Source organism: Rana temporaria, chromosome 1 (assembly GCF_905171775.1).
Source record: "Rana temporaria chromosome 1, aRanTem1.1, whole genome shotgun sequence".
Classification (NCBI taxonomy): Eukaryota; Metazoa; Chordata; class Amphibia; order Anura; family Ranidae; genus Rana; species Rana temporaria.
In genome coordinates, this window is record NC_053489.1 from 497,830,983 (window position 1) to 497,852,894 (window position 21,912).

The following is a 21,912-nucleotide window of genomic DNA, read 5'->3' on the forward strand; positions in this document are numbered from 1 at the left end:
GTACCATATACCTCCCTTAGTAGTATAATGTCTGGACACCCTGCAGAGTTAATATCTTGTACTGCCCCCTTTGGCAAGTATCACAGCTTGTAAGTGCTTTTTTTAGCCAGCCAAGAGTCTTTCAATTCTTATTTGAGGTATCTTTGCCCATTCTTCCTTATAAAAGTCTTCCAGTTATTTGAGATTTCTGGGCTGTCTGTCACGCACTGCTCTTTTAAGGTCTATCCATAGATTTTCAATTATGTTGAGGTCAGGAGATTGTGAAGGCCATGGCAAAACCTTCAGTTTACGCTTCTTGATGTAATCCTCTGTGGATTTTGAGGTGTGTTAGGATCATTATCTATTTGTAGAAGCCATCCTCTCTTTAACTTCAGCTTTTTCACAGATGGTAGGTAAATTGGATCTTGTCCAAAAAAAAAAAAAATTGGCCCAGTATATATATGTATATCTGTGTGTATGACTGTGTGTCCCTAGCGTGTCGAGATCCTACGGGGTAAAATGACCGCACCAGCCAAGCAGACGCTGGCTGGAAAAGCGCCCAGAGGCGATTCAGTTCGCATGTACATCGCTATACAAGTCATTCATTCATTCACTGGCAGGTCTCAGCTTTGCAAAGGGGGCAGTGCATGCTATAAATTCTGCAGGGTGCCCAAACTTTTGCAGACGCCATTTTTTTGTTTTCTGTAATTTTTAAAGTGTAAATGATGGAAATAAAATCTAACTTTTTTTTACATATTATAAGAATGTCTAATCTGTAATTTGATGCCTTTTGGAGATTTTTCCATCTTTCCTTGGCTTCGTTATGCACATTAATACAAATTTTTACCTGGGGTGCCCAAACGTTCGATCCCCACTGTACCTGCTAGCATCTGTGTTTAGCCCCTCCACCCAGCCCACCCAAGTGCAGTATCAATTGATCACTGTTCATAATGTTATAAAACACAAAACACATAACTGCAGAATTCGCAGAGTCAGGCCTGATCCCTGCAAACGTTTTTTCTTTTTTGGTAGCGTTTGAAGCAGTCACTGACAATCAGGTGTTCTTTTTTCCTGATTAGTTTCACTAGTTGTACCAGTAAATTTAGAGGCCACGAGAGGAAGTCACCCATCTGCCAGATTTAGGCTCAGAATACGAACCGGTAGACAGCAGCAGCACTCTGACAGATAGCTCTGATGACGAAGTGGTGGTCCCTGCCAATGTCAGGCGTACCCGACCCCGTTCTTCTGCTGTTGTTGAGGTGCAAGAACCGCAGGGCTCTCATATGGAGCAGAGAGCCAGCACTAGTGCCGCTCATCCTTCTAGTGAACTGGCAAGCACCAACGGCCTAGTACATCCTGGTCATACATCCAGCACTGCAGTAACACTTGGTGACATGGCGAGTCCCATAAATGCAGTTCAAGCTGGTGTGGTGGCTAGCACAAGCAGTGTCCCGCAGCCACCAAGAAGCCTTCCCGCTGCATTCCGAATTGGGAGCCCACCATTTCTGCAGCGCCCATACTTCCCCCATTCACTGGCCAACCCAGAATGTAGGTGGTAGCAGTTGATTTTATGTCACTTGATTTTTATTCACTGTTTTTCATGGAAGATCTCTATAGATCTATTGTGGACCAAAGCAATTAGTATACTGGTCAATTCATCACCGCTAATCCCCAGTTGGCCATTGACAGAGATTGAAAACCTATTACGGTTTCCGAATTTAAGATCTTCCTTGGCCTATCCCTCCTCATGGGCATAACTAAAAAAAGCAAGTTGCAGTCATATTGGTCCATTAAACCAATTCATCATATGCTTGTGTTCTCTGCCTCCATGACCAGGACACGATATGAACAGATTTTGCGGTTCATGCATTTTAACCTCCCTGGCGGTCTTCCCGAGACTGACACGGGGTTAGATTTTCTTGCTACTATCGGTAACCCCGTGTCAGTCACGGGCTTGCCTCGCTGAATCCACAGGCACTTTTTACTTACCTTGTCCCTGGATCCAGCGATGCCACCGCGCTGTGTGAGCGAGCGGGACCTCGCTCGATTCACATAGTGCCTCCGTGTGACGCCGATCTCCGTTCCCTGCGACGTTACGACGCACGGGGACGGAGAACGGCGCCAAATTCAAAAACGTAAACAAACACTATACACACAGTATACTGTAATCTTATAGATTACAGTACTGTATGTAAAAAAAACACACCCCCCCTGTCCCTAGTGGTCTGCCCAGTGTCCTGCATGTCATTTTATATAATAAAAACCTTTTTTTCTCCCTGCAAACTGTAGATTGTCCATAGCAACCAAAAGTGTCCCTTTATGTCAAAAATAGTTTTAGATCAGCTAAAAAACAGCGATAATAAATTATAATCACTTGCAGAATTGTGCGATAGCGATTTGTGGGGAAATTCGTCATAAAAAAATAAAAGTAATGACAGCGACAATTCTGCAACTGAGCAAATTTCAGTGATTTTGATTTGATTACATTATTGAATAATTTTTATTATAATTATATTATTATTTGTTATAATTATTTATAATTATTTATTATATTATAATTTATAATTTTGTTTTTAAAAAAATGTAATACACGGGATGCCTATTAGAATCTTGTTTGGTCAGATTTAAGTGAGTTATTTCTAAAAATTACAGACCTACAATATAAAACGCCAAATTTCCTTGCAAATAATGGTACCGCTTTTAGCATGTTTTTTCTGAAAGAATCATACCGCCAGGGAGGTTAATGACAATGAACTCTGTCGTCCTCGGGGTGACCCTGGATTTGATCGGCTCTACAAAATTTGGCCCATAACCACTTCAACCAACAGTTTTCAGACTTGTTTACTACCTTTACTATCTTTTCAGCAAGAGTGCCAGATATGGGGTGAAGATGTATAAGCTCTGTGACAGGGCAACAGGCTATACATAAAGTTTTATGGTTTACGTGGTAAGAGATAGTCACATGGAGCCGGAGAACTGCCCAGACTACATAGGGAGCACTGGAAATATGTGGGACTTGGTGTCAGCCTTATTCAGAAAGGGGTACCACTTGTACATGGACAGTTATTACACAAGTGTGCCACTTTTTAGTCACCTTTTTGATTGTGGAATTGGTGCATGTGGCATTGTGCGATATAATCGCCGGGGCTTCCCCAACGGCTTGTAGAGTCCCGACTTAGATGGGGGGAGAGAGCCTGTTTGAGATGTAATTATTTGCTCACAGTGAAGTGGAGGGATAATCGTAATGTTGTCGTTCTGTCCTCCCTTCACGCAGATACGACAGTCAAAATTCCAACGGCGACTGGTGTTGTGAAGAAACCCCTCTGTGTCCATGAATACAACCTTACCATGGGAGGGGTGGACCTCAACGACCAGATGGTGGCGCTATACTTAATTGCCCATAAGGCCAGACGCTGGTACAAAAAAGTGTCTGTATATTTATCCCAATTGGCTCTGTTGAATGTTTATGTGCTATACAAAGCTTCAGGATAAACTGGATCCTTCCAAATTCCAGACCTTCCCAATGCAAATACAGTGATCTGACTGCATGAGAGACATTTTCCATATGTCCTCCCTGGTACCCCTGCCCAAAGAACACCCCAAAGAAGATGTTTTGTCTGCAGAAAATGCAGATTTAGGCGTGCCAACCGCTTTTTATGTCCAACCTGGTCTCTGCACTAGTGGAGTATTAGCGTAGGGTACAGTGCTACACAGTCCTAGGGCACACTTACACAAGGTCTTGAAAGATGTGATGGCCATCACATTTTGAGAAGATCAGACATTCCAACAACAAAACCGTGTTTTTTTTCTGACGGACATTGGCTCAAACTTGTCTTGCATTCACACGGTCACATAAATGTTGTCGGAAATTCCGAACGCCAAGAACGAGGTCACAAACAACACGTATGACGGCACCATTAAAGGGAAGTTCAATACCAGTCGTGTTAATAGAAGTTTGGTGAAGGGCGATTTGCGCTTTTCAGCCTTGTGCTTTTCAGTCTGTTACAGCGTGACAAATGTGCTATCTTTATTATGAACGCTAGTTTTATCAGACCGAGCACTTCCATCTCGTACTTGATTCAGAGCATGTGTGGAATTTTGTGTGTCGGAATTGTCTACACACGATCGGAATTTACGAGAACGGATTTTGTTGTCGGAAAATTTGAGAACCAGCTCTCAAATTTTTGTTGTCGGAAAGTCCAACAGAAAATGTCCGATGGAGCCTACACATGGTCGGAATTTCTGACAACAATCTCCCATCGAACATTTGTTGTTGGAAATTCTGAGCGTGTGTACGCGGCATTACAGTTTTCAGTTTATATAAAAGTGCAAGACAAAAAACAAAAAAAAAAAAAAAAAATACACAAAAAGAGTTGTTGTTTTTTTTTTCTTCTCCCTCTATTGTTCTCTCTCTTATGTTCGCTCTCTATTGTCTGCTCTATTGTTTGCTCTCTATTGTTTTATTGTAGTTGCTTTGCAGGTATGGTATGTCTTAGGCCCCGTACTCCTTGTGGAAGGAGAGGAGGATGTGGAAGGAGAGGAGGAAGTAAGAAAGGAGGAAGGAAGAGAGGAGGAAGAAGTAATTTTGGACTTAGAATTTATAGCAGATGAAGGGCAAGTGGCGGAAGAAGAATTTGGCGAATTGAAAGAAGGTGGATTGATGGATGAAGGAGGAGTCGATGATAATGGGGAAGTGGTTGAAGAAGGAGGAGTCGTGGAAGATAATGGGGAAGTGGTGGAAGAAGGAGGAGTGATAGAAGGTGGCGAAGTTGTGGAGGTGGAAAGGAGAAGACCATCAGGTCAGTGTCACCCCAGCTTGATTTGGCAAAACATATGTAGATAGGCCTCATCAAATATTTTAGTTTTGATTGCCCATTTTTATTTTTTTTAGGGGAGGAAGATGGTGTGGCAATTTTTTCGCGTGCAAGTGCTGCTATAATTATTCAACAGGTAATGGAGTGCAGCACTGAAATGCACAATATGCGTGAAAGGATGGTTGTCATGGAACAGAATGTAACAAATGTCCTTTTGGAGTGCAGCACGGAAATGGACAATATGCGGCAAAGAATGATGGTCATTGAATCAAATTTTAAAAATATTATTGACATGATGGGCCGTGTCAAAGACTGAAACACCCCCCGCCCATCCCCCGCCCCCACAACCATTTTTACTTTTTTAATAATGAATACGCCAAAATTTGAAGATGCACACACAGTGTGCCAACATGTGCTATCTGCCATCACAGAATATCTAGTGTCTGTGCTTTGTGGGTCCAACCCCCTCCTCCATCCTCAAGTAGTTGAGAGGAAGGGTTTGCTCCCACAAAACACAGACATTGATCACCCATGATGTCAGATAGCACATGTGGCCATTTGTCTGTTGAACCAATGACATTTGGCGATTTTTCACTGAATGTGTGCATCTTCAAATTTTGGCGTGTTCCAGTGTGAAAGCACACCATGACTGACTGCTATTGTGAATTTTTATATTTTTCTAAGGTTTAAGTTCTTTTGTTTGTCCATTTTGTTAATTTTTGGATACTATAAAGTTTAGACCATAAACAATCAAAGAATAAACACCAACCAAAAATATATATATATATATAATTATATATCTCTAAAAATCCTAAATTTAGTGAAGTCGAGATTTGACACCAAAATAAAAAACAAATATAATCGTATTTCCAAAAACCAAAAATCCAAAAAATTTTCAACAAGAAAAAAAAAAAAAAATATATATATATATATATGTGAAAAAATCGAAAATGATAAAATTACGAAAAATCAGAAAAAAATATTTGACAAAAAGGTAAAAAACATTTCCAGGAAAAAAAAGGTCCAAAAAAAAATTACCTTATTTTTAGCTAAACAAAAATGCTAAAAAAATTACAACAATGGCGGTAAAAACACCCCACCAAAAAATTACAAAATATATATCTCTCTATTTTTGGAGTTTATTGGCAAAAGTTTTACGACATTATATATATATATATATATATATATATATATATATATATATATATATATGTAAAAAAGAAATAGAACTAGATTTGATAACCAAAACTGTGAACTTGTTTAAAAATGTATATTCTTGAGAATATTTTTTGTTAAATAAAATAAAAAATTACTACAAAAAGGACTAAAAATATTGTAGACTCCTAAGTCCAAAAGCAGGGAGTACTTTAAAAAAACAAAAAAATTGTTGTGGTCATGAACAAGCAGAAATTAAAAAGCTTGACCTCAAAATTAGAAAATGGAGTGGCTTCTTATTTCTAGACTCAATACCCTGTTTGTAGATGAGTGAATAATGTGCAAATGTGGTTATTTACTAAAAGTGGAGAACTAAATTTTGCACTATAAGTGCAGAAGTTAGTTTGAGAACCAGGAAGACAGATAAAAAGAGAAAAAGCATTAATGACAAACAACTGTATAAAGTCCAATGGTCTAATTATTTATTAGTTGTGTGAATATTTCTTTCTTTTGGGGGCCGAATTAGAAAGAAATATGATCTGGCATAGCAATGGCCCCCCGACCCATGAAGTACTCAACATATTTGTCGCGTACCTCACGAGCTGATTGGGTGGCCAAGCCAGCGCGACCAGTGTCCAGCCCGGAAGGGGATCTGAGGGTAGTCTTGCCTCAGAACCGATGTCGGGTAGGTACGTCTGGGAGTGCCTGCATAAAAAGTTGTGCAAAATGCAGCAGGCAAATACAACGGTGTTCAATTTATATTCCGCCAAGTGTATCGCTGTCCTGAACAGGCGGAACCGGTTGGTGAGTATCCCAAAGGCATTCTCGACTACCCTCCGAGCCCTGGCCAACCGATAATTAAACACCCTCCTCTCTGAGGTGAGGGTCCTCTGGGGAAAAGGCCGCATGAGGTGAGGACCAAGCCCGAAAGCCTCGTCCGCTAGGAACACAAACGGAAGTCCTTCCACATTATCTTCATCTGGTGGCAATGCCAGACCACCAGCTTGGAGACGATCATAGAAATCAGTCCGTGCGAACACTCCCCCATCAGACAGCCAGCCGTTCTTCCCCACGTCCACATATAGAAACTCATACTGTGCCGACACCACCGCCATCAACACAATACTATGATAACCCTTGTAGTTATAATAGTAGGACCCCGAGGGGGGTTGGGGGCACTATGCGGACGTGTTTCCCATCTATTGCTCCACCGCAGTTCGGGAAATCCCACCGCTGGGCAAATTGGGAAGCCACAGACTGCCATTCCTGTGGTGTGGAGGGTAGCTGTGGGGACAAACAAATAAAGAGATTTAGTACTTTGGCACATAAACATTGAAAACATAATCCTACAAGCATCCTTGTGCTACTTCACAGTCTTAAAATTGCATTGCGAAAATGTGCAGGGAGAATTTGGGTAATGAAATATATAGGGACACTTAATTAAGAGACTCCACAGCCCTCTGATGGGGACTAAAACAATTTTAAGGGGGGGGGGGGGTGGAACACAAAAACCAAAAAGTCCTGTTTGAAAAATTGGCAAGGTGGGTTTGTCCCTAGGATAGCATGCTGGACAGGTTAATATTGGGTAAGGGACAAATATGCAGGTAGGCCAAGAATAAAACATGGAAAGCTTATATCAACATGCATAGGGAGAAAAGGTAACGTTAGTTAAACACACAGCATATCTGGGAAATAAAAAAAAACGTTAGTTGCCCCCATTATTACAGCCAGATTGTGAGGTTAAAATGAGGAAACTTACCTTAATATACTCCTCCTGCAGAACTTTGATGATGGCAGCACACGTGTCCGGTATGATGACCCCAAGCGCCTGCGGAGAGATGCCTGTCGAGAACTTGAGGTCCTGCAGGCTCCTCCCAGTCGCCAGGTACCGCAACGTGGCAATAAGCCTCTGCTCGGCCGTGATGGCTTGGCGCATCACAGTGTCCTGCCTCGTGATATAGGGGGACAGAAGATCCAGCAGACGGTTGAATACGGGGTCCGTCATGCGGAGAAAGTTCCTATAGTCATTAGGATTATTCTTCTGGAGTTCCCTAAGCAGAGGCATATGTGAGAACTGGTCACGCTGGCGCAACCAATTCTTGGTCCAGAAACGCCTCCGCCCCCTGTTTCTGGCCAAAGTACTGGAATGATGAACATATCCAGCAGCCATCCCATAAACAGCACCAACTCGCGAAAATTGACGCTGCTGCTCCGTCATGGCTTCAAACCGGCCGGCTGGTCAGTCAAGAACACACTCCTACAGAAAGCACTCGCAAATCCAGCACTACCTGCGACGAACGCGTGACAAACAGATACGAGCGCACAGGACGCAACTGCAAAAGCAGAAACAACCTGCTAGCCTATAGCCGAATGACAACTACGATCCCGCAAGCACACGCACTGAACCCGTGAATACAAGCTGTCAAAGCGTGGATCAGCGCGAATCAGCTCTAACCAAACCTTCACTAACACGAGCAAACCCGCAACTAGCAAAAGAGGAACAGAGGGCGGCGCCATTACCTTTGGTCTTCCCCTTTATAGTGACGTCGTACGTGGTTTACGTGCACGCGTTCCGGTACGACGGGAATTTGGTCCGCTGATGTGTACAAGCCAGCGGAACAAAACAAAAATCAGCCTTGTTCGCCGGAAACTGTCCGTCAGACAGTTTTCAGCGGACAGATCCGGTCGTGAGTACAAGGCCTCACAGTTATACTCTAATGTTACTTGATTTTTTTTACTTTCAAAAGTTTTTTTATTTTGCATAACAAAGATAGATCATCACATTGCTTAATAACAACGTTTAATACAGTAACTGACAGAATAAAGGAAATGCAGAGGAGAAGGTTAGTAGCAATGAAACCTGGATGAGTCCCAGGATGCAGTTGTATCAGTTATGGTCTAAGATATGTATGAACCTCCTCAGTTTTCTCGGTTTTGATCTTGGGACCGAAGGGGAGTGGCAGCAGGGGGGATCCCTGCCCCCAGCACCCCATCTGGGATCAATCTGTGCCAGGGGAAGATCACCCAACAGAAAGCTTTCACTGTGGGAGTCCTCTTCCAAGGTACCTCTGGTAGTGAGGACATTGTACTTAGAGGTTAGCATAGCTGGTTAGGATTGGTTTCTTAGTGCAAATTGTTGCCTCTTCTCAATTCAAACTTGAGACAGGTGAATACAGAAAAGAAAAGACAAGAAAAGAAAAGGGAAGGATGGATAGAGTAAGGCCTCGTACACACGATAGGTTAATCAGAGGACAACGGTCTGATGGACCGTTTTCATCGGTCAAAACCGATCGTGTGTGGGCCCCATAGGTTATTTATCCATAGGTTAAAAAAAAAACAAATTGCTTTAAATTTAACTGATGGATTCCTAACCGATAGGTCAAAAACGATCGTTAGTAGGCACAACCATCGGTTAAAAATCCATGCATGCTCAGAATCAAGTCGACGCATGCTTGGAAGCATTGAACTTCATTTTTTTCAGCACGTCGTTGTTTTTTATGTCACCGCGTTCTCACATGATCGTTTTTTTAACCAATGGTGTGTAGGTGCGACGGACCATCAGTCAGCTTCATCGGTTAACCTATGACAACGGTCCTTCAGACCGTTCTCATCGGATGGACTGATCGTGTGTACGAGGCTTTAGAAGAGGGGAGAATATGAGCCTGAATATGAGCATGTTCCTACAATTACGTCCTTTCAAAGCATTTTAATTTTCCCCAAACTTGTGGCAAAAAAGAAAATCTCCCATGTACTTAACATGCCTCTCAGCAAATACCTTGGGGTGTCTACTTTTCAAAAATGGGTCATTTGGGGGGGGGGGGTGTTTGTACTATGCTGGCATGTCATGGCCTCCAAACCTTTAATAGATAGTCAGCAAACTAAGTGAGGGAATTACGCCCCTTGAAAGCCTGAAAGGTGGTAATTGGTTTTCAGCACCCATGCGTGGCTAGGCTCCCAAAAAGTCTCACACATGTGGTATCCCCATACGCAGGAGATGTAGCAGAATGTGTTCTGGGGTGTAATTCCACAAATACCCATGGCATGTGTGAGAAATATCTCATTAAAACAACTTTGTGTAAAACAAAATAATAATAATTATATTCCAAAAACTTGTGCCAAAAAAATTAATCTACCATGCACTCAACATGCCTAACAGCAAATAGCTTGGGGTGTCATTTGGGGGTGTTTGTACTGCTCTGGCATTTTAGCACCTCAAGAAATTCCAGTATATATAGACCATTTAATATACACTTATTGAGATTTAATTTTAACAAAGATATGTAGCAGAATACATTGTGTCCTATATTTAAGATGAAATTTGATTTTATTGCATATTATTTATAACAGAAAGTAGAAAATATAGTTTTTTTTTCATCATTTTTGGTATTTTGGGGTTTATATAATTAAAAATAAAAAAACTGAGTGGAGATCAAAAACCACCAAAACAAAAGCTATGCATATCTTTTGCTTTGATTTGGTTCCGTAGCAAGGTGACCACCCGCAGCCAGGACACTGTAGGGGTGTGTAAAAGCTGCTTTTCTGCTTTTTACACAGTTGATGGAGCAGAGAAATTTTGTCCTGATTCACATCTTATTTTTTAATTGGGTTCCTGTAGTAATGCATTGACCTCTGAAATATGCTTTGTGTGCTTCCCACAGGGTGGTCATCTGCTGCATGGAGCCTGTATTGATCTGAAAAATTCAGTCAGGTCTCAGGAGAGTTGCTTTTGGATAGCATCTATATGAATGAGAGACTTGTTAAACCTCCAATGACATTTTTTAGAACGAGAACCTGAAATCACCAGATCTATGACAATAGAGGCATGGTCAGGCCAATCAATTGGGTGAAAGTATTAGTGATTAAGGGGGCCAAGATGAAGAAATGGTCTTGTCTAGCCACTTAAGCCCCGGACCTTTAGGCAGCTAAATGCCCAGGCCAGGTTTTGCGATTCGGCACTGCATCGCTTTAACAGACAATTGCGCGGTCGTGCGACGTGGCTCCCAAACAAAATCGGCGTCCTTTTTTCCCTTTTTGGTGGTATTTGATCACCTCTGCGGTTTTTATTTTTTGCGCTATAAACAAAAATAGAGCGACAATTTTGAAAAAAAATCAATATTTTTTACTTTTTGCTATAATAAATATCCCCCAAAAACATATATACATTTTTTTTTCACCCTCAGTTTAGGCCGATACGTATTCTTCTACCTATTTTTGGTAAAACAAATCGCAATAGGCGTTTATCGATTGGTTTGCGCAAAATTTATAGTGTTTACAAAATATGGGATAGTTTTATTGCATTTTTATTAATTATTTTTTTTTTTACTACTAATTGCGGCGATCAGCGTTTTTTTTCATGACTGCGACATTATGGCGGACACTTCGGACAATTTTGACACATTTTTGGGACCATTGTCATTTTCACAGCAACAAATGCATTTAAATTGCATTGTTTATTGTGAAAATGACAGTTGCAGTTTGGGAGTTAACCACAGGGGGCGCTGTAGGAGTTAGTGTTCACTTAGTGTGTGTTTACAACTGTAGGGGGGTGTGGCTGTAGGACTGATGTCATCGATCGAGTCTCCCTATATAAGGGATCACTCGATCAATTCAGCACCATAGTGAAGCACGGGGAAGTCGTGTTTACATACGGCTCTCCCCGTTCTTCAGCTCCGGGGAGCGATCGCGACGGAGCGGCTATAAACGAATAGCCACGCCGTCGTCCCGGATTGCTCCCTGCGGGAATCCGACCGCCGCATGCAGCGGGGGGGGGGGGGTCCCGGTCGGACCCCCCACCCGCTAGAAGGCAAGGACGTACCTGTACGCCCATTTGCCTGTACGTGCCATTATGTGGACGTACATATACATGCGGCGGTCGGGAAGTGGCTAGAGTACATCTTGTGTGGAATCAAATAAAAAGTATTTGTAGAGGAAATGTTTGATCCTCCATGCATAAAAAAGATTGTGTGCCCTAATTAACCTATGGAGGGAGGTGGATAATCTATGCCAGTGTTTTTAGAAGGTGGGTTTTGAAATAACGCTCATCTGTCCCTGGACAGGGACATAATCACCTCCTATAACCATAAACGGGTGGGAAAATTGCTGCAATTAGTCAAAGACTTGGGTGAGGAATTGAATCTGGTCTGAAATAGGAGAATTTACATTCATCTAGGTGAGCAGGACTCTCATATAGTTACAATCTAACAAAAGCTACTGTCCGTGAGCGTCACTGAAGAATTGTACTTTTAAGGGGCAAGTATGTTTAATCAAAATGGCAACCCAGATTGGATGCTGGATGGATATGAGGCCATGTATAAATTGGTAAAGTAATACAGCGCAAATTTAAAGGATTCACCATCACGAAAATGTGTTTCTTGTATCATAATAACATGTGCACCTGAAGATCTAAACTCCTTAAGCGCCATTCTTCTCTTCCTAATAGAAGTAAAACCTTTAACATTATAAGACACTATCTGCAGAGACCTGAAACATTAAAAGCATATCAGCTATGGTATACTTACTATGAGAAATTGGACCCACGGATGTGAAAAAGGGTTGACTGAAAACTGCGATGCCTCGTACACACGCTCGGAAATTCCGACAACAAATGTTCGATGGGAGCTTTTGTTCGTAAATTTCGACCGTGTGTAGGCCCCATCGGACATTTGTTGTCGGATTTTCCGACAACAAAAATTTGAGAGCTGGTTCCCCTTAATTTTTTTCGACAACAAAATCCGTTCTCGGAAATTCTCATCATGTGTGGACAATTCTGACACACAAAATTCCATGCATGCTCTGAATCAAGTACGAGACGGAAGCGCTCGGTCTGGTAAAACTAGCATTCTTAATGGAGATAGCACATTCGTCATGCTGTAACGGACTGAAAAGCATGAGGCTGAAAAGCGCGAATAGTCTCTCACCAAACTTCTACTAACATGACTGGTATTGAACTTCCCTTTTCTAGTGCCGTTGTATGTGTTGTACATCACCGCAGTCTTGACATTCGGAAATTTCAGACAACATTTGTGTGACTGTGTCTATGCAAGACAAGTTTGAGCCAATGTATCCACGGTTTTGTTGTTGGAATGTCCGATCGTCTGTACGCGGACATTCAAGTGGTTAAAAGAGCAGTGGAGGAATGAAGATAAGGCAAGTGCAGCTGTAGAGGGGGAAGTTAAATAACTTTCCTTGGGCAAAGCACAGGTTCACTTAAGGTGGATGTAAACCTGATTTATGAAATTTAAGCTGGGCATATATATCTGTGGTGTTTTCTTATCATTCTCCCAAGCACTGAGTCCTGTGTGTTTGTGCTGTTCGGTAGCTCTGTTATCAGCCTGATAACTTCTGACAAGTTCTCCGAAACGGGAGATAAAAGCAGCCTGAAGTTTGTGTCATGGGAGGTTGAGGTTGTTATAAATAGATTAGCACAGAGCTGCAAGCCTTTGCCTATGTGACGGGAGGGTGTGCCTTTCCTCCAATCAGCTGTCTCCCAGTGTAATCCAACACTATACTGACAGTGCAGAATGAGGATGTAAAAAAACTAACACAATGTTCACTTTCTAAAGAAAATAGAAAGGGAAAGACTGCAGATATACATGTAAAACTTATGTAGGGAGATTTTTTTCATTTCTGTGTATCATATGTGGCTGTTCACTTCACTGGGTATAGGAGGGGGTTTACATCCACTTTAAATTAAAGTGAAGTTTTCTTTATGGATTTTGGGCAGGCATTCAAATATTTCTATCATGCCTCTACTTACTTATAGCATAAATACAGCCTGGAATGTAAACATTTTATGAACTATCATACAGGTTTTATTTTATACAATTATTTTCTTTGCTGCCTCTGCAAAAGTAGATTTTGATGCAGACTTGGAAATGTCTGGAAATAGTCTTGGCACAGGACAGCCCAAAATCTTTGCCCCAGAATTGGTTGGTAGTTGGGTTAATAAAGCCTTTGGGTTCAAGTTTAGATTAAGGTATTTGAGGAAAATTAAAGGCAAAAGGGGAAAGGTTACATCTAGGGTTTATAGGATTAGTTAATAAATCCAGTTTTAGTAAGTAAAGGGTAGTATTTTTGTTTGTGGAGATGAGAGATTACTTACTGGAGATGAACTTTAAGAGATCGTTTTAATGATTGGGTTAAACTTTAGGTCTTGGATGATCAGTTAAATGCTAGGGTCAGCCTATAGAATGGGTAAAGGATCGGGGCATATGAGGAAGCTCTTGGTTAATTCTTGTTAAACTCATTCTATAATATTGGTCATGGCATCCAATGTGTAAAGCTTGGAGTAGACTCCCATAGAGTGCAAGGCATTCCTTCAACAATGGGTTGATTCTGACTGTGTTGATGGGGGAATACCTCTCACTGAGCTATTGTATTGTGACAAGGGTAGGTTTGCCAGGTGTCAAAATACAATGATCACTTCTGGCGAGTATAGCCATAGGCAGTGATCAAAAGGAAAAAAAAAACACAACCTTTGGCTAGCTTAAAGCGGAGTTCCACCCACATTTTTTTTTTCAAAGGCATCTGTTCTGCTGTTATTAATGTCATCATCTAAACAATATTTTTAAGAAAACCGCTGCTGTATTTCCCTTTTTTTTTTAAAACAAACCTTTGTGTTTTCTTTTTTCAAGCACTTCCATCTTGCTTGTGAGCATGTGAAGCCCAATAGGATTTTTTTCTGGGATAAAGTGCTGCTGGCTACCCAGCATGCACCTCCCGATCTCATGCATGCACATTAAACACACGGCACAGCATCATGCTAGGAGGCGGCGATGCCCACTGACTCCTGGGAATAATGACACACATCTCCCAGGAGCCAGTGTACCCCAGAAAATTACGTACATTGCCACGGAGGGAGGAAATAGGAAAAGATAAAGAAAACCTTGGAAATAAGGTAAGGAATGAGAAAACAAATAAATAAAAAATACCCAATGCTGTTTTTATGGTTAGTTCGGAAGTGGATGATGTGAAGATTAAAAAGTGGGTGGAACTCCGCTTTAAGGGATCTTACTTTTTTCAGCTATAGACCCATTGCATGAGCAATTGCTACATGTAATTGCCTGGCAATACATGTAATAATACATGGTGATTATCTTGGGCCCGAAAATGTAGGTGTTTTTTTTAACAATTTAATACACTAATTACTAGGTCCGTTGGTCTGCGAGTGCACACTGGTCTACGAGTGCACACAGGGCCGTTGGTCTGCGAGTGCAGGCTGGTCTGCGAGTGCACGCAGGTGCATTGGTCTGCGAGTGCACCCTGGTCTTCGAGTGCACACAGCTTCTCACATCACGGATCTGGTGGACAGATTACTGGGAGGGGCTGGGGAAGACCCAGCTTTCATGGTGCACGTTGGCACCGATGACAATGTCAGAGGAAGTTGGAGTGTCCTAAAGAACGATTCTAGGGACTTTGGAGCTAAATTGAGGAAAAAGACCTCCAATGTAGTATTCCCAGGAATATTATCGGTACATCGAGCCACACCAGAAAGGCAGAGGTAGATTAGGGAAGTAAACAAGTGGCTGAAGAGCTGGAGTAGTAAGGAGGGGTTTGGGTTTCTGGAGGACTGGGCTGACTTCTCAGTCGATAACCAGTACTATAGAAGGGACGGACTGCACCTAAATAAGGAGGGTTCAGATCAGCTGGGAATAAGAATGGCCAAAAAGTTAGGGGTTTTTAAACTAGGCGACGGGGGGAGGGTCCAGAGATAGAGATAGTCAGTGTTGAACATATTCCAGAGGGTAGTATTAGGGGCATTAGTGGTAGGGTAACCATAGCACATAAACCCTAGGTAAGTATAGTAGCAAGTCCTACAGTAGTTGCAATTTAGGAACACCCAAGAGCATAGTATGTGACCGGTCAAAATATATTAATGCATTAAAGTGTTTGTTCACCAATGCCAGAAGTCTGCCAAGCAAAACAGGTGAGTTGGAAGCTCTGGTGCTTCAGGAGATCTATGATGTAATCGGTATTGCTAAAACTTGGTTTCATTCCTCGCATGACTGGGCTATTAATATTCCTGGCTATGCACTCTTTCGGAAAGACAGGGTAAAAAGGAAAGGTGGAGGGGTCTGTCTCTATGTGAGAAGTGATCTCAAAGCGAGTGTGAAAGAGGACCTGGTGGATGGAGAGTGTGATGAGTCTGAAGCATTATGGGTGGAACTGCAGACAGATGTGCGTAGTTCAACGTTAATCATTGGAGTTTGTTATAGACCCCCCAATGTTAATGAGGAGGTGGAGAGTCAGCTCCTTGCACAGATGGAAAGGGCTACAAGGGCTGGGATGGTGATAATAATGGGGGATTTTAACTACCCAGAAATTGACTGGAGTAATGGCACTGCTGGGACAGTTAAAGGGCAAAACTGTATAAACCTGTCACAGGACAATTTTATGGTCCGGTTTATTGAGGCCCCAACTAGGAATGATGCTCTGTTGGACCTGGTAATCTCAAACCATGCAGAGCGTATTACTAATGTTCAGATAAAGGAACACCTGGGTAGCAGTGACCATAACATGATTTCATTTGATGTTAGCTGCAAGTTAGGCAAGATAAAAACACTTAATTTCAAGAGAGCAAATTTTCCAAGGATGAGGGCTGCTCTCCGGGACTTAGACTGGGGGAGAATATTGGCATCAATGGGCACAGAACAGAAATGGGAATTCTTCAAAAAGACTGTTTGTGAACTCACTGCAAAGTATATTCCCTTGGACAATAAGTTTAAAAAGCTAAAAATAAAACCACATGCTCACGGACAAAGTTAAAAAAGCTATAAACTATAGGGAAAAAGCTTTTAAAAAATATAAAAATGAAGAAACACTAGTGTTGTTTAAATGTTACAAAGAATATAACAGGATATGTAAAAACGAACGACGGATTGCAAAATATAGGACAAATCCCCAAAAATTCTTCAAATATATTAATAGTAAAAAGGTCTGAGCATGTAGGCCCTTTACAAAATAATCTAGAGTGGGTGACTGGGGAAAAAGAGAAGGCTAATTTATTAAATACTTTCTTCAGCTCTGTGTATACAAAGGGACATGAAGGAGCCATGTCCAAAATGGGGCTGGTAGTGACACAGCCCCAAATGATCCACAATGGCGCAAAAGTGATATGGTCCAGAAATATTTAGACAGAATAAAGGTGGATAAAGCACCTGGACCAGATGGCATCCATCCACGGATCCTAAAAGAATTGAGCTCTGTAATTTCTAAGCCATTTTAATGTTTAGGCACTCATTAAAGTGGAGTTCCACCCGTTTTTTTCTTTTCATTAAAAATACAAAAATAAATAAAAAAATAAAATTGGAAAAAAAAATTATACTCACCTGAACGGGCTGTTGCTATGCAGAAGTAGCTCTTCGGCCTTTTCCTACACCGCGGAGGATCTTCAGGCACATCCTACGTCGCCGTGTTTTCTTCTGCGGATGTGGCTCTGTGACTTCATAGACACCATTTTTGCTGTATCAGGGACTTGTGTGGTGGGGGGGGGGGGTTCAAACAAATTAAGTGGAATTACACCAAAAGGTTCAGTCACACTTTTAAACATCTCAGGCATAGAACATAATTTTGCTTTGTACGTATATAACTTTTATTTATTTTTTAAGCTATATCTGTATAATGTGAAGAAACACATCTTGGAGCACTTTTTGTTCTTAAAAAATATTACAATTTAAATGCTATATATCTAAAAGTTGCATGCTAGCTGGCCAGTGACCAGGTACTGTATGTCTGTGCAAGCAGTTTTAAGGATTGCATTTGAATCATTTGGCACATATTTAACAACATTTTATTACTGGTTGTTTCTTTATAGTCTAGATTTAAATCATTGCACAATATCCTTCTGCTTAAAGATCAAAGGCACAGTTATGCAACTACTTCAATTTTCTATGGCCATTTATCAAAGCATCAAATAATTTACAATGTTTCTAATGTACTCACTTGCACTATTTTTAAATTATCTGTTTGTGCAATGACAGTATTAGAATTTATCCTGTGGTAAGTTCTAAAAGGAAACTTTTCAGGTAAACATCACAAAGGCAGTTTGAACATTAATGCGCTCATGTGTGAAAAGTGCAGAATAAACAAGTTTTGACTGTTTGTTTATAATATGAATGACAGGTCAGCTTGCCAACTGCTCTGCCACCATGCCTCTGCCTGATATTTACTAAACATTATAGAACTATAATGAAAAATATATATTTTTCCAATCAGGCATCAAAGATTATCTGCCAATCCAATTTATGGCCCTAGCCTTATGCCTCGTACACACAATCGGATTGGATGGTTTTTCCGACAGACTTCGGCTTAAGCTTGGCATTCATACACACAGTCACACAAAAGTTCTCTGAACTTTCGTCTGTCAAGAACGCAGTGACATACAACACTACGATGAGCCGAGAAAATGATGTTCAATGCTTCCGAGCATGCGTTAAATTGTTTCCGAGCATGCGTCGTAATTTTGCGCATGGGAATTGCTACAGACGATAGGAATTTTTTCCGTCTGAAAATTTGAGAACCAGCTCTCAATCTTTTGCTGGTAGAAATTCCAACAGCAAAAGTCCGATGGAGCATACACATGGTTGGAATTCCCATTCAAAAGCTCACATTGGACTTTGCTGGAGGAATTTCCGATCGTGTGTATGGGGCAAAAATGTGCTAATTACTTTCTTGGTGGAATATATGTAGAGGTAAGTGTGTTTTGGCAACATATTGACAATTCCCAGCCCACGTATCCAGAAAGCAGCAGACAACCTTCAAATTAGAAAAGGATAACTTTTTTAGTTTTGGATATATTTTTTAACATTTATTTTCTGAATTCACAACCTTAGATTTCACCCATAATGAGAAATGCTGGTTAAAAAGGATTTCTGATCTAAATGGCAATGTCCCATTTGCTTTGAGCACTCCAAGTAGAAACATGTCTTCCCCTCATCAAAGCCAGCATTATAATCAAAAGCAAGTTTAACGCTGTATATTTCATTGCATTACTGCAAGTTTAACTCTGTATATTTCATTGTGTTACTGCAAGTTTAACGCTGTATATTTCATTGTGTTACTGCAAGTTTAATGCCATATAGTTCTATGTATTACTGCAAGTTTAACGCTGTTAATTTAATTGCGTTACTGAAAGTTTAATACTGTATATTTCATTGCGTTACTGCAAGTTTAACGCAATATAGTTATGTGTGTTACTGTAAGTTTAACGCTGTATAGTTCTGTGCATTACTGCAAGTTTAACGCCATATATTTAATTACTGCAAGTTTAATGTCGTATAATTATGTGCGTTACTGCAAGTTTAATGCCATATAGTTCTGTGCATTACTGCAAGTTTAACGCTGTATAGTTCTGTGTCTTACAGCAAGTTGACTGCTGTATATTTCATTGCATTACTGCAAATTTAATGCTGTATATTTAATTGCGTTACTGCAGGTTTAACGCCATATAGTTCTGTGTGTTACTGCAAGTTTAACGCTGTACAGTTCTGTGCATTACTGCAGGTTTAACGCCATATATTTCATTGCGTTACTGCAAGTTTAACACCATATAGTTCTGTGTGTTACTGCAAGTTTAATGCTGTAAAGTTCTGTACGTAACTGCAAGTTTAACCCCATACATTTAATTGCATTACTGCAAGTTTAACGTCGTATAGTTCTGTGCATTACTGCAAGTTTAATGCCATAAAGTTCTGTGCATTACTGCAAGTTTAACACTGTATAGTTCTGTGTCTTACTGCAAGTTTACTGCCGTATATTTCATTGCGTTACTGCAAGTTTAATGCTGTATATTTCATTGCGTTACTGCAAGTTAAACGCCATATAGTTCTGTGTGTTACTGCAAGTTTAACGCTGTACAGTTCTGTGCATTACTGCAGGTTTAACGTTATATATTTCATTGTGTTACTGCAAGTTTAACGCTGTATAGTTCTGTATGTAACTGCAAGTTTAACACTGTATATTTAATTGCATTACTGCAAGTTTACTGCTGTATATTTCATTAGATTACTCTAAGTTTAACGCCATACATTTAATTGCGTTACTGAAAGTTTAACATCCTATAGTTCTGTGCGTTGCTGCAAGTTTAATGCTGTAAAGTTCTGTAAGTAACTGCAAGTTTAACCCCATACATTTAATTGTATTACTGCAAGTTTAACGTCGTATAGTTCTGTGCATTACTGCAAGTTTAATGCCACATAGTTCTGTGCATTACTGCAAGTTTAACACTGAATAGTTCTGTGCCTTACTGCAAGTTTACTGCTGTATATTTCATTACGTTACTGCAAGTTTAATGATGTATATTTCATTGCGTTACTGCAAGTTTAACGCCATATAGTTCTGTGTGTTACTGCAAGTTTAACGCTGTATAGTTCGGTGCATTACTGCAGGTTTAACGCCATATATTTCATTGTGTTACTGCAAGTTTAACTCTGTATATTTCATTGCATTACTGTTCGTTTAACACCATATATTTAATTGCGTTACTGCAAGTTTAACGTCGTATAATTCTGTGCGTTACTGCAAGTTTAACGCTATATATTTCATTGAATTACTGCAAGTTTAACGCCATATAGTTCTGTGCATTACTGCTGTATATATTTCATTGCATTACTGCAAGTTTAACGCCATATATTTAATTGCGTTACTGAAAGTTTAATGCCATATAGTTATGTGCGTTACTGCACATTTGACACAGTATATTGCAGTATAGTATAGTGTATACGTGGACTCCATGTAGTGTGTCTGTGTAGTGAATACTCAAATTAAAGTGCACCAATCACCACTTTCCATTTATTAAAGTACATCCATGTACACATTTACACATCTTTATTACATTTTGTTAATAAACCCCCCCCCACTCCCCATCATGTCTGGGAGGACGGCAAAGAGAGGCAGACTTTCCCATGGCACTGTAAGGAGACCAGCAGCATATGTGTCCACAGACAAAGGTGGACGTGATCAGTCCTCAGGCAGTGCATAATTTCCTCTGTTTAGTGATGTTGCCCATGCTATCCAGCCACAGAGAAGGTGGTGCGCTGGCTTACTAAACTGTCCTCATCCTCCTCATCCTCCGTCACCCAAACAGAGACTAATGCACAGTCCCCTGCAGCTGCTAGAGTGGCAAAACCTGCCTCCTTGTCCACAGTTATTCCTGCCATAGCCCCAGCATCAGACATGGAGGAGTCAGCGGATTTATTTGAACACAGCGTTGCCACTTGCTCCTTGATAATGCGCAGCCATTACTCAATTCAGATGTTGGTTCTGTGGTTTAATGCTGTAAAGTTCTGTACGTAACTGCAAGTTTAACCCCATACATTTAATTGCATTACTGCAAGTTTAACGTCGTAGAGTTCTGTGCATTACTGCAAGTTTAATGCCATAAAGTTCTGTGCATTACTGCAAGTTTAACACTGTATAGTTCTGTGTCTTACTGCAAGTTTACTGCCGTATATTTCATTGCGTTACTGCAAGTTTAATGCTGTATATTTCATTGCGTTACTGCAAGTTTAACGCCATATAGTTCTGTGTGTTACTGCAAGTTTAACGCTGTACAGTTCTGTGCATTACTGCAAGTTTAACGTTATATATTTCATTGCGTTACTGCAAGTTTAACACCACATAGTTCTGTGTGTTACTGCAAGTTTAACGCTGTATAGTTTTGTACGTAACTGCAAGTTTAACACTGTATATTTAATTGCATTACTGCAAGTTTACTGCTGTATATTTCATTAGATTACTCTAAGTTTAACGCCATACATTTAATTGCGTTACTGAAAGTTTAACATCCTATAGTTCTGTGCGTTGCTGCAAGTTTAATGCTGTAAAGTTCTGTAAGTAACTGCAAGTTTAACCCCATACATTTAATTGTATTACTGCAAGTTTAACGTCGTATAGTTCTGTGCATTACTGCAAGTTTAATGCCACATATTTCTGTGCATTACTGCAAGTTTAACACTGTATAGTTCTG